Here is a 17,600-nt window from a genome sequence, read left to right on the forward strand (position 1 = left end):
ATGGATCCAGTTTGAAAATTTATGAAAAGTGGTCCTTGTAAGAAAAGAAGTAGGGGGTTGTAGCTCCCTTCCAGGAGAGACTGGAAAACGAGAGAGAGAGTTGTAGCTCTCTGCAAGTTGCAGCCTGCGTACTGGTAAAGGACTGCACCAGTACAAAACCATTGTAAAAGGAGTTTCTAATTTGAAAGAAGATAGAGACATATTGCAGCAGGTGGTTTTCACCCACATTGGGTTTCCACCTTACATCTTGTGTTCTTTGGTGTGACTATCTGTTTTTCTTTTGTTCATGCTCATTATTTTATGGTACTGACATGCAAAAATAATTCAAAGAACAAATAAAGAAGATTTATTAAAAGAATTAGATAATACTGATTCACCCCCCCTCTCAGTATTATTTCCAACAATTGGTATCAGAGCATGTCCTTCAGAGAAGCTTGATCGCTTGAAGGTAGATCGTTCATCATGAGCAACTACGAGAGAGAAGCATCAATCAGGCCACCAGTTTTTGATGGGACAAACTTCAATTATTGGAAGGTAAGAGTTACTGCCTATCTTCAATCTCTTGGTACAGAAGTTTGGGACATCGTAGAGACAGGCTACGCTTTTCCTTCAGCTACTCCTACAGATGCAACCGAGAAAAAGAAGTATGAAACAAATGCGAAAGCAGTCAGTACTCTATTAGGATGTATATCTCAATCAGAATTCATGAAGGTAATGCACTATAAATCCGCAAAAGATATATGGGACAAAATTGTCACGAGCTATGAAGGAGATGAACAGGTAAAGCGTGCTAAACTTCAAACTCTCAGAATTCAGTATGAGACTCTCAAAATGTATAATGATGAAAGTGTGGCTAACTATTTTCTTCGGGTAGATGAGGTTGTTAACTGTATGAAAAATTTGGGTGAAGAAATAAAAGAGGCTATTGTGGTTGAAAAGGTTCTAAGATCATTGTCCCCCAAGTTTGAATCTAAAGTATCTGCAATAGAAGAAAAGGAAAATCTACGAATTCTTACTATGTCTCAGCTACATGGAATTCTAACTGCTTATGAAATGAGAAAGGGAGGTCCATCAGACAGAAGAGAAGCTGCTTTCAAGGCATCAGGCAAAGGAGATTATTATGAAGCAAGCCACGTCCCAGAAGAAGAGGAAGAAGAATCAAATTTTGTCAGAAATCTTCAAAGGGGTTCTGGAAGGTTCAGAGGTAAGTTACCTTTTAAATGCTTTGCTTGTGGAAGAGTAGGTCATTATGCTGCAAAATGTCCTTATAAGGATAAAGGAAAGGAACCTGCTAGATGGAACAAGAAACAGAATGCAAATAAGAAAAGCTACTACACTCATGAAGATAGTGATGGTCTATCAAACAGTGATGAAGATGAACAAGGTAATGAATATAAGTTGTTAATGGCATTTGAAGATGATGATTATATGGATGCTATAGATGTGGATAACCTTTATGATGAAATTACTAGACTCAAGAGATGTATAGAAGAAAAGAACATGATCATTGATACTCTACAATTTCAAATTGATGAAAAGGAAAAACATCTTGAAAAATTAGAAGGTGAAATTGTTGGTCTTAGAAAAGAAATTGAGAAAACAAAAGCTATTAATCTCAAGTTTGTCAAAGGATCTGAAACTTTGGATGAGATTATCAATGTGCAGCGGTCTCCACTAAACAAGACAGGTCTGGGCTATAATGGAGAAACTTCTCAAGCATCCACCTCAAAAAGTTATCTTGATGCAGCAAGAAGAAATGAGCAAAAGCACAATGAAGATAATCAGGTAAAGCAGGGACGAATTACAAACAGAAACTATCAAGGGCAATCCATCTTAAGGGTGAACAAAAGCTACAACCAGCCACAGGTAAAATCTTCTCAATTTGGTTCAAGAATAGATGACAATAGAAATTACAATCAATTGGCTGGTAGATTCGATAACCGCAGAAGTTTCTTCAATGGACAATGCTTTTCTTGCCATAACTTTGGTCACAAAGCAGCTCAATGTGTTGCATATAAAACAATCATGACTAGGGAAGCTCAAAAACAAAGAAGTATGACGGGGATTACAAAAAGGACCTATAACAACTTTTCGGTTCTTGAAAATGAAGTTGAATGTTCTATTTGCAATAAATTTGGTCATGAAGACTCTGAATGCAGGAGCAGGTTTCAGCAGAAAAAGGAACAAGCCTCAAGCACCAAAACATGGAGAATAAAGGAACCTCAAACAGAAAGATGTGGGATAGCATTTTATGCAGAGGGACAGGAAAATCTATGGTACATTGACAGTGGATGTTCGAAGCATATGACAGGTGATAAAGAAAAACTTGAGTCTTATTCTACTCTAGAAAAGGGAAAGAAAGTCTCTTTTGGAAATGATACTCCTGCAACTATAAAAGGAAAAGGCATTGCTCAGTTAAAAGAAAAGGTCAAGGCTGGAAATGTTTTGTATGTTGATGGATTGAAGCATAATCTTCTAAGTGTCAGCCAGATGTGTGATCAAAGAACCGAGGTTATATTCAGATCAAATGGATGTCTTGTTCGTGATCTTGATACAGGTAAAACAGTGATCAAAGGCAAAAGAACTCCAAATAATCTGTACATATTTGAAGAAGGACAACAACAATGCTATCTGAGCAAGGATGATGAGCACTGGTTATGGCATCGGAGGTTGGGACATCTAAGCTTTTCACAAATAAGGAAAGCATGCAAATATCAGGCAGTTCGCGATCTTCCAGATATCAAAATTCCTGACAACACCATATGCAAATCATGTCAGTTTGGAAAACAAACCAGAACTAACTTTCCAGAGAAAGAAGGATCAGCTAGCATGCCTCTTGAGCTAGTACATACAGATACATGCGGTCCTTTCAGGAAAAGAACACCTCGAGGAGAAGAATACTTGATATTATTCATTGACGATTTCTCCAGGTTTGTCTGGTTAGGACTTATGAAGCACAAAGATGAAGCATTCGAAAAATTCAAATCCTTCAAAGCCTTGGTTGAAAATGAATCAGGTCACAAAATTAAGTGCCTCAGATCCGACAGAGGTGGGGAATTTACTTCAAATGAATTTTTCGATTTCTGTGAAGAACATGGGATAAGAAGAGAATTCTCTACAGCAAGAACTCCTCAGCAAAATGGAGTTGTGGAAAGAATGAACAGAACAGTCCAACAAATGGCTCGTGCTATGCTTGATGAGTCAGGAACTCCCGCAACTTTCTGGGGTGAAGCTGCACATGCTGCAGTTGTTATTCTCAACAAAACAAATGTCCAGGTGAACAGCACTCAAACTCCTCATGAGCTCTGGAGTGGTAGGACTCCTTCAGTAAAGCACTTCAAAATCTTTGGGAGCAAATGCTATATCAAGAATACTGATGAGCAGCTTGGAAAACTTGAACCTAGAGCAGATGAAGGCATTCTTCTTGGTTACTCTCCACATAGCAAAGCATACAAATGCTACAATAAAAGACTTGGCAGAATTGTTGACAGCATTGATGTAGTGGTTGATGAGAAGGGATACATTCCTAGGCAAGTACATCATGAAGACATCGAAGAAGATGAAGGCTACCCCCAACGACAGAATGATGAAGAAGAAGAACCTCAAGAAGAACCAGAGGAGCAAACAAGAATAGAAGAAAAGACTCCATCCAGATATGTTCAGAAGAACCATCCAGAATCTCAGATTATGGGGCAGAAAGAAGCAGGTGTACAAACAAGAAGAACAGTTGCAGAAGCTTCAAGCTATTTGGCATTACTCTCCTCTACTGAACCACAAAATGTGAAAGAGGCATGCAAAGATGAATGTTGGGTGAAAGCAATGGATGAAGAACTTGAGCAGATCGAAAAGAACAACACTTGGGAGCTGGTTCCTAGACCAAAAGATAAGAATGTTATCGGGACAAAATGGGTCTTCAAAAAAAAATTGAATGAAAATGGAGAAGTAATTAGAAACAAAGCCAGACTTGTTTGTAAAGGGTATGCGCAGCAAGAAGGAATAGACTTTGAAGAAACCTTTGCTCCTGTTGCAAGACTTGAGGCCATCCGAATGTTCCTTGCTCTCTCAAGTTTTCAAAACTTCAAAGTATTTCAAATGGACGTGAAATCAACCTTTCTGAATGGAGACTTGGAAGAAGAAGTGTACATTGAACAGCCAGATGGGTTCATTCTTGGAAATGATCCAAATCTTGTATGCAGATTGAAAAAGGCTCTCTATGGTCTCAAACAAGCTCCAAGGGCTTGGTACTACCGTTTGGACAAATATCTTCATCAACAAGGCTTTTCAAAAGGATCGGCAGATAGCAATCTTTATATAAAAGTTGAAAATGACAAATTGCTAATACTTGTTGTGTATGTAGATGACATTATTTTTGGGAGCAATGAAGAAGCTATGAGTCAAAACTTTGCCTTGGTCATGCAGAAAGAATTTGAAATGTCCTTGCTAGGAGAACTGACATATTTCCTTGGTTTGCAAATCCAACAAAAAGAAGGAGGAATCTTTTTATCTCAAACCAAGTATCTCAAACAGATTTTGAAGAAATATGGTATGGAAGATGCAAAACCAGTATGTACACCCATGGTCACAGGATGTAGCCTCAGTGAAAATGATGAATCTGCAGCAGTACATCAACCAACCTACAGATCTATGATTGGAAGTTTACTTTATTTGACAGGTACCCGAACAGACATCATGCATGCAGTTGGAATAGTTGGAAGATTTCAGGCAAATCCGAAGGAGACTCATCTTCAGGCAGTGAAGAGAATTTTCAAAAATCTTCAAGGGACTCAAAATTATGGCTTATGGTATCCTAGAGATACAGATCTTACACTTCATGCTTATACAGATGCAGATTGGGCCGGAAGCGTGGATGACAAGAAAAGCACAAGTGGTGGTGCGTTCTTTATGGGTTCCAGACTGGTATCTTGGTTCAGCAAGAAACAGAGTTCGATTGCCTTGTCTACAGCTGAAGCGGAATATGTTGTTGCTGCATCTTGTTGCACCCAACTCCTTTGGATGATGCAGACTTTGCAGGATTTTCAAATCACTTGTACACCACCAATCCCCATCTTATGTGATAACACAAGTGCAATCAGCATCTCAAAGAATCCTGTTATGCATTCAAAAACCAAGCACATACCAATCAAGTATCATTTTCTCCGGGAACAAGTGCTTGAACAGAAGGTCAAGTTGGAGTATGTTCCTTCTAAGGAACAAGTTGCTGATATTCTCACCAAACCATTTCCCAGGGACACTTTTGAATACCTCAGGCAAAAGCTGGGGGTTGTTGATGCATCATCTTATTGCTGAACCTCTTCTGATTGATGGTACAGGTTCAGGGGGAGCATATAATGCATTGTTGGCATTATGGAGGATGTGCAGAAGGAGATCTTGGAAGTTGCTGCAATATGTCTCTATCTCTTTCATGGTGGATTATGGTTCTTCGTTGCAAATCTGGTTCATATTCAGGGGGAGCATGTTCTTAGGGGGAGCATAACCCTTTGCCCTTGATGTCAAAGGGGGAGAATGAAGCTGAAGCTTTGAGGTTGCCATCAAGTCCAAAGGGGGAGATTGTTGGCATTATGGCTAAAGTGTTGTCCTTGATGGCAACCCATTCAGGTGATAGATCACAGTACTTCAAGTCAGCAGCAGAGATTGATGATCAGCTATCAAATATTGAAGAAAATAGGGGGTACGCAGGTACACCTTGCATAAGGTGCGTACACGCAGGTCAGTGTTACATAAAGTGCGTACATACCCGCAGTTATCCCGTTCAGGAGGTGCGTACCCCCAGTGCACACATTTCAAGGCAAAGAAATTCACATGTGGGGTTTTCTTATGTTTTACTCTTGGTATTTAGCCGACGGTATTGTGTTATTATGGTGTCGGCTCGTGGTATTGATCCATGATTTAAGGAAGAGCTTTCCTATATAAAGCAAAGGAGATCATTTGGCTTGAGCATGTTTTGGGTTGAATATCTTATGAGGGCTAGATCTGACATATTATGATCTCTCTTGGGAGTATGTCTAGATCTAAATAAGGTGAATCTACTGATGGATTGAGATCTCTTCAGCGCATGTTCAGATCTGTAGATCTGACTGTCTGGGTTATTTCTGAAGTCTTGAAATCATCTATGCCCGAAGGTACACAGGTACAGTGAAAGAAAAGTGCGTACATATGTAGGAACAAAGCGTTTCAGGTGCGTACATACGCAGGCACAGAAGGGTTGCAGGTGCGAAGGTCCGCAGGTAGTTCAATGGACTCAGAGCGAGGTACGTAGGCTAGCAGTTGAGCAGGGTGCGTACGTAAGCAGGCGAGCAGTTGAGCAGGGTGCGTATTGTAAGCAGGCAAGCAGTTGAGCAGGGTGAGTATTGTAAGCAGGCAAGCAGTTGAGCAGGGTGCTTACGTAAGCAGGCGAGCAGTTGAGCAGGGTGCTTACTTCTCTTAAAATCTTTGTTTATCATTGTTGTGTTCTGGGTTTGGTCCTATTATTGTTGATCTGGTTACTACAGTTGACTGGGTGATTCTCTTATACTTGATGATCATTTGATGCTTATGGATCCAGTTTGAAAATTTATGAAAAGTGGTCCTTGTAAGAAAAGAAGTAGGGGGTTGTAGCTCCCTTCCAGGAGAGACTGGAAAACGAGAGAGAGAGTTGTAGCTCTCTGCAGGTTGCAGCCTGCGTACTGGTAAAGGACTGCACCAGTACAAAACCATTGTAAAAGGAGTTTCTAATTTGAAAGAAGATAGAGACATATTGCAGCAGGTGATTTTCACCCACATTGGGTTTCCACCTTACATCTTGTGTTCTTTGGTGTGACTATTTGTTTTTCTTTTTTGCATGCTCATTATTTTATGGTACTGACATGCAAAAATAATTCAAAGAACAAATAAAGAAGATTTATTAAAAGAATTAGATAATATTGATTCACCCCCCCTCTCAGTATTATTTCCAACACAGACTTCAGAGCGAAAAGCTCAGTATTGAACCTACTGAGTTCCGTTTACCCAAAAGGAAAAAGGTGAAGAAATATACTGAAGGATCTGATAGTGAAGAGCTCTCATCCTCAACCTCCATCTCACTTTCCCCTATGCGAAGTCAACCATCCACTCCCTCATTACATATTGTTGTTCATCAGGGATTAGGAGCTTTAACATCCCCATCTGCTCACTCCGCAACATTATTTCCTTCCCAGACATTTGGAATTTCAACAGTAGCATCATCTGCTACTGCTGTTATAATGGAAGATCCATGGACCAGGCCTGGTGCAGTCAACATGCCTGCACCATTGCATGCATTACCTGATGCTCCTGAAAAATGGCTACCCAAGTTTAACCTAGATGATGGGACCCAAGCTAAGGAACACATTAATAACTTCATGATGGCAGTCAAGTTGAAAGGAGTAACAGAACAAGATGTTGTTGTTAGACTTTTCCCTTATACCTTGCAAGGATCAGCAGGATCCTGGTATTTTTCTTTACCCTCTGGTTCCATTACCAGTTGGAACACTTGCCAAGAACAGTTTCCTACCAAGTATGGAGATGATAGGTCTTTGGCTACACTAATAAACGATCTCTCCAATCTTAGGATAGAGCATAGGGAACCAATTAAGGAATTTAATGCCCGATTCAATAAACTCTTGAATAAAATCCCGACGGCTTCCAAACCAAGTTAGCAAGTTTGAAACGAATGGTATATAACCGCCCTACCTGCTAATATAGCTATTTTTGTAGACAGGGCTGGGAAACCTACTTTAGCTGAAAACATGAAAGAAGCACTTGTTGTGGAGAAACACATTAATGCTCTAGAAAAGAAAGCTGCTCTGGAAGACAGAAAAGCCAAAAAAGTTTCTTTTAAAGATGATTCAAGGAAAAAAACCCCAAAAGATCCATATGACATGGAGGGTTTGCAAAAGGTCCTCAAGAATTTGTCATACGAAATGGTTGAAATCAAGAAACAGGTAGCCGAAACCTCAACCAAAAGACCCTTTAGAAATTATAAGAAAACTGAATCAAAACCACTAAATGTTATATCAAATGCGGATTCAGATCTTGAAGAAGGAGAAGAAGAAACAGCTACACCTACTGATGAAGAAGAGGAGATTGTTGAATGTCACGGGATGTGGGATTTCATACTACCCAATTCCGATACCGATAATGAAGAAGAAGCGTTCCCTGTCACTACTAGGAGTAAAAGTACCTCCGAACCTGTTCAGGCAACTTCAAAGAAAAGGAGTGCAGGTGCTGCTACAACAAAGGAAAAAGTATCTACAAAGAAGCCACCTACAACGATCCCTCAAAACCAACCTTTAACCTCAAATACTCCTTCAACATCTAAAACTCTGGTAGTATCCGATTCGATGGATTACAATATTGTTGATGATATGAAGAAAACTAAGGCAAACACTACCATGTTTGAACTTAGCAAATTAAAACATTAGCAGAAATTGCTTCTCAAAGAATTTAATGTTGTTCCCACTTCACCTCTTCCCAGTCCTAAAGCTGCTGATGATACATGTCATCCACCTTTTGGTATGGTTGAAGCTACTGATGCAGTCCTAATAGGAGATAGATCAAACTCTCATACTCCACCTTTCCTTCTAGCCTATGAGATCTACAATAGAAACCTGCACAACTGTTTGATTGACTCAGGGGCATCTTCTAACATAATGCCAACTTCAGTTTGTTTCAAACTGAACATTGAACCCCAGAAGTCTGCTATTCATATTGTACAGTTGGACAGGACCAAAGTACAGGTTTTAGGAGAGATTAATTCCGTAACTATCAGGTTATCTGCTGATCCCAGAATAGTACAAAGGATTGATATCCTAATAGCCGATATACCTGAATTTTACGGTTTGATCTTGAGCAGGGATTGGTCTGAAAAACTACATGGGTATATTTCTACTGATTGGTCACATATGTGGCTTCCCTATAAGGGTAAGCCAAATCAAATAAGGATTGATCGAGAAAAACATATGACCCATACAGTTACTGAGTTTGAGCAAGAAAACCAACCAATAGCATTTAATAATAACATTTTGGGGAACTATTCATCAGAGTCATTCTTTGGCAACTTTGCTGCCCAGCCATCCCCTTTCTCAGTAAACCATTTTGCATCTCAGATTGAGAATTTTTCACAAATAGATAGGTCTAGATGTTTCAATGGTACTGAGAAAACTATAAATAAATTTGTTAATACTTCTTTATTTTGGTCGTTATATTTCGATGGGTCCAAATCTAGTGAGGGCTCAGGAGCAGGATGTATTTTGATTAGCCCACAAGGGGAAAAAACAATGCTGTCCTGTAGGTTAGAATTTGAATGCACAAATAACACAGCAGAGTATGAAGCCTTAGTCCAAGGGCTATATAAAGCCATCGGCCTCAAGGTCCAATATTTGAAAGTGTTCGGAGATTCTGAAATTATTATCAAACAGGTAAGGAATACAATTCATTGTCTTTCCACCCATCTCAAGCATTATCAATCGCTGACACAAGAACCTACCTCCCACTTTTTGGCATTCAATATTTCTTCTATTCCCAGGTCTCAAAATTCGTCAGCCGACCTACTAGCCAATGTCGCTTGCAAGCTCCTACCTTCCGAAGACTACAACCCAGATAGATTTTCAGTAGAGTTGCTTTTTAGGCCATCAATTCCTGACAATGTCACAAATTGGAGAGTATTTAACCATGATGAAGACATTTTGCAGTTCTTACCTTCCGAAAAGTCCTATGATGATCAAATCATCGAGGAAAACGAGCATGACCTTCAAATGAGAGGTAAACCTGAGGAAAATTCAATCCCTAAGCCTGTGGTAAAGCTTGAGGATCTGTATGATATTAAAGACAGGTTTAAACCTATGACTAATGCAAAGCTCCATAGTTCTGCCCTAAGGTTTGAATTGATAAACCTTGGCACTGAGAAAACCCCTCAAAACATTAATTTAGGATTAGGACTTTCTTTGGAAGAGAAGGAGGCATTCATTACACTGTTAAGGAAAAATAAACAGGTTTTTGCTTGGAAATATGATGATTTAAAGACATATGATACATCCATCATCCAGCATACCATTCCAATGCTTCCCGATCAGAAACCAATTCAGCAGAAGTTGAGGAAAATACATCCGAACTTAGAGAGTCAAATAAAATATGAACTTAACAAACTCTTGAAAGCTAAGATTATTTTTCCCGTTCGGCATTCAAACTGGGTCTCCAATATGGTGCCAGTCAGAAAGAAAAATGGCGACATTAGGATTTGTATTGATTTCAGAAATTTGAACAAGGCAAGCCTAAAAGACAATTTCCCATTACCTACCATGGAGCAGATACTCCAATCAGTAGCACGCTCTGAGTTAATGTCCTTTCTAGATGGTTTCTCAGGATATAACCAAGTTCTGGTCCATCCTGATGACCAGCTTAAAACCACATTCAGAACAAAATGGGGAACATATGCGTATCAGAAAATGCCTTTCGGACTTATCAATGCAGGAGCGACATTCCAAAGAGCAATGGATATAGCTTTTAAAGGGTTGATTAATAGAACAGTAGTCGTCTATTTAGATGATATTATTGTATTTTCCAAAGAGAGGTCAAATCATTTGCATGATCTAAATCAAATCTTTCATTGCTGCAAAAGATATGGCATTTCTCTTAACCCTAAAAAATCTTTCTTCACTCTTGACCAAGGAAAGCTGTTAGGCTTTATCGTGTCTAAAGATGGCATTTATATTGATCCTGATCGGATCAAAGAAATCTCTGAAATCCCTTTCCCTCATAATAAAAAATCCATGCAATCATTTTTAGGCCAAATCAATTTTGTCAAAAGATTTGTTCTAGATTTTTCTCAAATTATTTTGCCACTTCAAACTATGATTAAGAAAAAATCAGTCTTTAAGTGGGGATCAGCAGAAAAGGAAGCATTTGATTTAATCAAGCAATCAATAATCAACGCCCCAGCCTTAAATACTCCGAATTTTTCTAATCATTTTACATTGTATACTATCGCATCCAACTTTTCTTATGCAGCAGTACTCACACAACTCAATGATCACAATGTGGAAGCACCCATTTCATTCTATAGTTCAAATTTTCAGGGTGCTGAATTGAATTACTCCGAAGTAGAAAAACAAGCCTTTGTTGTATATAAAGATGTCAAACATTACAGACCCTTCCTTTTAAAAGCACACACAAAAGTTATAGTTCCTTTCCCCGCAGTAAGGCAACTATTGAGCCAAAGGGAGCTAGGTGAAAAAAGGGCAAATTGGGTTACAACACTTCAAGAATATGACTTAGAAAATTAAACCAGCAAAGATTGTTAGAGGTCAAGGTTTTTGCAGGTTATTGGCAAGAGCATCCAACATTCTAGAATCAAGTGATACAGATCAAACCAAAGAAATCAACCAGATAAGTATTACTGATTCTGAGTCACAATATGCTGAATTAATCTTTTATTTGAAAAATGGATATGCACCTCCTAACCTGTGTTACAAAAACAAAAGGGCCATTAGATTGAAAGCAAAAAAATTTACAATTATTGATGATGTGCTTTTTAGGCGAAATTATGATTCAATCTTCTTAAGGTGCCTAGAAAAACCTGAAGCACAAATGGTTTTGCAGGAATTACATGATGGACCAGCAGGAGGACATTTTGGAGCTGACACAACAGCCCATAAAATCATTCATGCTGGCTACTATTGGCCCACTCTATTTAGAGATGCTCATGAATATGTGAGGAAATGCCAAAATTGTCAAACTTCTAGTGGAAGACAAAGAAAATCAGCTTTCCCTTTGCAGCCGGTCAACATTGAACAACCATTTGAACAATGGGGATTAGATATCATTGGGGAAATTACTCCGCATTCTTCCAAACAACATAAGTATATCCTTACTGCTACCGATAATTTTACTAAGTGGGTTGAATCAATTCCTTTGAAGACAACAAATTCTGAAGTAATCATTGAATTCATAGATCAATTCATCATTACCAGGTTTGGTGTCCCAAATGCTCTTGTTTTTGATGATGCATCTTATTTTTCAGGCAATGCTATGTTTGATTTCGCTATTAAAAGAGGATTTAAATTAAAATATTCCGCTAATTACCACCCTCAGGGTAATGGTTTAGCAGAATCTACAAATAAAAATCTGATTAAAATTATTAAGCGAACTATCGAACAAAACCATAAAACATGGCATAAATCCTTAATATTCGCACTATGGGCTGATAGGATAACACAGAAGGCTTCTATAGGATCATCTCCGTTTAACTTGTGTATGGAAAAGAAGCAGTGGTACCAACTAATCTTGTCCTACCTTCCTTAGCCCTAGTTCAGTTTATTGAGGAAAGCCCTTCTTCCTCTATTCAATTTAGACATGACCAAATTCTAAAATTAGAAGAGGAAAGGGAAAAAGCCAAGGTTATTCATGAGAAACATCAGCAAATCATCAAGTCATCCTTTGATTCAGTCTCATCCGGTTCAAAATAATTTCAAGTCAGTGATTTAGTTCTGAAATGGGACAAAGCCCATGAGGACAAGGGAAAACACACCAAGTTCCAGAAGATGTGGCTTGGGCCATTTCAGATCTGTGAGAAGATAGGCCATTCGACCTTCATATTACAAGATTTATCAGGTTTGAGAGATTCTCTCCCTGTTAATGGCCTTATCTTAAAAAAATTCTTTAATTGAGGAGGTAACCCCTTCTCCTTTTTATTTTAATAGAGTTTCGTAATTTGTAGGACCATTAGAAAATAAAGTTGTAAGGTATATTCCATTGACCTTTGCTGTATTTAAAAGTTGCTAAACAGAGGTAGTGTGGATATTTACTTTTAGATAATAGAAGTCTTACATAAGAGAAAAAATTTCTAGGAAACTAGGTATAGTTGCATCCCAAAATCACAATTCAATTTTTGTGAACCCTTCTCGAAGTTTAGAAGTATTGTAAATCATTTTATGTTTTTAGATTGGCCACAAAAGGGTTATCAATATCAAAACAGAAACTAATCCAATTTCAATATCTTTAACTCTTATCTTGTCATCCATTTACTCTTAAGGAGAAAATTGTCCATCCCATTCACCAAAGATTATGGTTACTCAGAGTGTAATTATAAAATATCTGATATTAAAGATAAGAGGTCTTATTACAAGCCTGCTTACCATGTTCATAGGGAAATAGTTTAACCGACATTACCAATACTGCATACCAAAACAGGGTAATGGCTTAGAATTCTAAGACAAGGGGTCTCATCACGAGCCAACTTGTTCGGTTAAATTACTACCAGTGAATGGAATTGTCAATAGCTGGCCACCAAACCACGACAATGGCTTTTTGTCTTAGCAATAACAGAAAATGAAAGGAAATACAAAATATGAAAACATGTTTTGAATTCATTCTGTTAATCACACTCTTAAGTGGATGGGACCATGGACAATAATATGGTTTAAAGGTATCCCCGTCGAAACTATGAATGTTTGCTGGTAGCAGAGGCTCTACCTATGACAAAGGAGTCAATTCTAAAAGCTGATTTGGAAATGTTCTCTATTTTATCATTATAAACCAAGAAACGCCAATTTAAAACTTAGAATGTATCTAATTTTAAACAAGAGAGGAAATTAACAAAGATAGTTTTATTTTATTTAGAATGCAAATATACCTAGTTATATTAGAATCTTTTCCCTTTAATGAGAACTCTATTTTGGAAAAGTTTAAGTATTCCCATACTTTTCAGAGATAATTGTTTCTTCCAGCGAATCGCCAATTGTTGTGCTTTACAACAACCCCCCATTTCTTATCATTATTTCTTTAGAAAAACTATCATATGAAATGGGTCCCTTTTCGTTTTGATTGGTATCAATATTATATTGTTCAAAAAGGTCTGAAAACAAAATGAAAAACATTATGAAAACCTTTTCGATAAACCCATTTTGATCATAATAAAACAAATAATCAATCTTTGATCATTGCGATAAAGCGATCGCAAGATCGCATATCGCAATGACATAGGGAGCATAAGTTGATGGCCCATTGATTTTCGCCGATGCGATATCGCTATCGGCTATCGGCAATATTCTATGCATGTTCTTAAAGCGCCCCAGGCCATTCACCCCGATGCGATGCGATTTCGCTATCGGCGATCGGCGGTATGTTATCCATATTTTCATAGAGCGCCCATACTCCCGATGCGATGCGATATCGCTATCGGCGATCGGGGATTTCAAAAGGTGCCAACATAAGAAGTTAAGCTTTCCCCGACGCCCGATTGCGATAAAGCCAAAAGCGCAGATTTCAAAAAGCCGTTAAGACAGAGGGATATTACGATCAATTCATATTAAAAGCTTGATCTGTCGAACAGTGATTTACCTCCGCTCAACCACCAAAACATCCAAGGCACGCTTAAACGAATCATTCGGCCGATTAATGATATGATGGGCATTTAAAGGATTGGCAGGTTTAAACGGCCATTTAATGTAATAATAAGTTCTGAAATCTCCCATAGATTGTATTAGCGACCATTTTGAAAGCTAATCCCTCACCACGCATTGATCAATTTATCTTTCTCATATTGGGATTTCATTGTCAATTCTCTGTGTTACGTTCATTTTCACCTCTGTGCATAATTCATCCAAAGAAGAAAACTCAAGCAGAATGGGGAAGAAATCTAAGAAAACCACGGTCGCTTCCATTGCACCAGCCACAAGACAAGCCGTCGCTGATCCAACAAACAAAAAGAAGGGATTGATATCTGATACTACATGTTCTGGTCTTGGCAGAACTACTTGGCAAAGTACCTACAACCTGATTGAAGTCGAAGAACCTAAAGTAACAACAGTACAAGCTTCTCCGGATTCAACTCGGAAATCTGATGGTACTTTAAAAGACCTGGCTGACTCCTTCCTTCATCGGATAGCAGCTCGGGAGCAAATTCTCCCATATACAGATGTAGTGTGATGGGTAATTGAGGAAATCCCGATCATGGATAGAACCTTCTGCACCAGAGACAGGAGGATTTTCGGGTCACTCAAGGCTGATGATTTAAGGCAAATGTATCATTTGCCTGAGCCAGAGAAGAAGTACAATAAGGAATTTTTGGAGAAATTCCGAAAAGAGAATGAGGTGGAATCCGAACCCATCCGGGATTGGAGACAAAATCCAGCAAAACACAAACATGAATCTTCCGGTAAGTACTCGGTTGATTCCTTATGTTCTCCTTATTATTATGCTGGAATAATGATGTGTAGATTGTGGGGGTTGCACGACTCTTCTAATTTCACTATAGAAATGGTTCCCTTGATGGAAGCGGCATGCAACAGTGAAATAATGGATTGGGCCACTATTCTCTCAGATAAACTAGCAACAGCTATTCTTGAGTTTAGAAATAAGACCCGCGTTACTGAAAGGGTAATTCCCCCATTCTATTACAGTGCCTATATTTTAGACACCTTGTGTTTTAACTCTGAATTTCCTGTGCTCGGCTAGAGGTGGACGCCACATGACCCCATGCCGATTCACATATATCATCAGAAATTATGGAAATCCTCGTATAAGCACCATTTATACCAAGTCTGCAATGGCTTTATGTTAACTATTCATTATTCTATTTTTGATAAACCTGCTCCCAAGATTTCCTACCAAGCCGGAATTGACTTAACATCAGTAGGAAGATGGTTCGGGGAGGAGAAGTTCACTTATATAAGAGTTTTCGGCAGCCAAGCCGAACCTCACATCCTTCCTTTGTACATACCTGATAAACTGCTGGCGAGGGAAATAGCTTACCAGATTATTGCTGAGAGTGTTACACAGACTCTTAAGAAAAATAAAAAACAGGGCTGGCCCTCTTTTCCTTTGAGATGCAGTGTTTATACCTTGCATGATCTCAAACATGCAGAGAAAGAAGCTACTAAAATGAAATCATTAACTCTAGCAACTCTCCCTAATAGGCAATTTGATCCCAACAAAGTCGCCTATAATGCACTCGAACAGGCCAAATTGTCAAAATTTGATCATAAAGAAGATATGTTTGACGACATGTTCTCCTCAGCTGAGTCAATAATGCAGGTTAAGGCATTTTCTAGAATGAAATATCAAGATGAAGGGTTGATTGAATTTAACAGACTTAGAGAACAGAGGTTGCAAACTCTGCCTCTAGATCTATTAGCAACAACCCCAACAACATCGTCAAGCGAGCCTGAACGGCAACAGTCAAAGGAACCTCCGGTTACAACAAAAGAACAAGAGAAGCCGCAGGAGGAAACTCAAGAGAAAGTGCAAGAGAAAGAGCAGGAGAAAGTGCGGGAGGAGACCCAGACTAAAGAGAAAAAACAGACCAACATTGAAATAAATGTGGATACTCATATCGATCCTAAATTGCTCCAGGAATGGCAGCAATTTGATTCTATTATCAGTAGTCTAGAGTGTTCCAAGAACACTGAAACTTCTAAAGCAGCAGACACACAGGAAACCACTTCACAACAGGTTCTAAGTGGAACCAGCGGCCCACCCATTTCAAAAGAAGTAGAGATAATACCGAAGGACCCCTCCAATCAAATCATTTTGCAAGTAGAAGAGATTCCTCCCTTGGATGTCTTCTACAGCCCAAGACATAAAGCTGTAGTAAAACGATAGAGGAAGAGAAGAAGGCATGATCAACCTTCTCTTTTCCCAGAACAGACGGTAACGGGCAATGTGGTTTGGAAGGAGGAATTTGACCCCTCTGATGACCTGACAAAACTGTCACAATATGCTAGAACCTATTCCGCAACAACAATAGATAAGGCATCGGAGGTGAGTCTTTTACTAAAAACAAAAGACTAGGAAATCTTCTTATTACAAGCACAGCTAACTGAAGCGAAGCAAAAAGCGGAGCAGGAAGAACAACAATTGTTGACACAACAACAATTAAACAATCAACTAACTCAACAATTGCAGGTGGCAAAACAAAGGATTGACCACAGTGCAATCCAAAAGCAGAAAGAATTATCAGAGGCCTTGGTGTAGTTGAAGGCAGCAAATGAAAAAATGCTAAAAGCAAAAGATGAGCAAATTGCTCAACTATCAGCACAGCTCGAGAAAACAAAGGGCGTTCCACAAGTAACTGAATTCAGAATAGAAGCGCTACAAATAAATACTACATTAATAGCCCAAATTAAGCTTCTATGTCAACAAATCGCCCAGGCAGAGCCACTATGTGAATTAACGGAATCCATATGTGACAAAGTAGAAAAGGATAGGACGGAATTGGATCAAGCTGAAGAAATGATAGCGGCATTTCTTGACTGGCAAGATTCGGATCAAGGACAAGCGGCCAATTTACCAAGAATTTTAGAGTCACATAAAGATATACTATTTACAGAATGGCAGTCCCAGTTAATGAAAGCAGAGAGGGCAGTTTCAAGATGCAAATCAACTTCAAGAAATTTGGTTGAATTAGTTAATAACACTCTCTACTTGTCAAACATGATTTCCCAATGCACACCAGGAAAATTGACAGCGATGAAAACATTGGAGCAGTCATGTTATCCAGATCTAGAAGAAAAGGGAAGATTAATTGCTGGAATTAACAGTTTAACGTGGGACACCTATTGGTTCTTCTTGGTAAAACCACACACTCA

This window comes from Pinus tabuliformis, chromosome 6, assembly GCF_031772625.1.
Source record: "Pinus tabuliformis cultivar Carrire ecotype Pingquan chromosome 6, CPIR1, whole genome shotgun sequence".
NCBI classification, from domain to species: Eukaryota; Viridiplantae; Streptophyta; class Pinopsida; order Pinales; family Pinaceae; genus Pinus; species Pinus tabuliformis.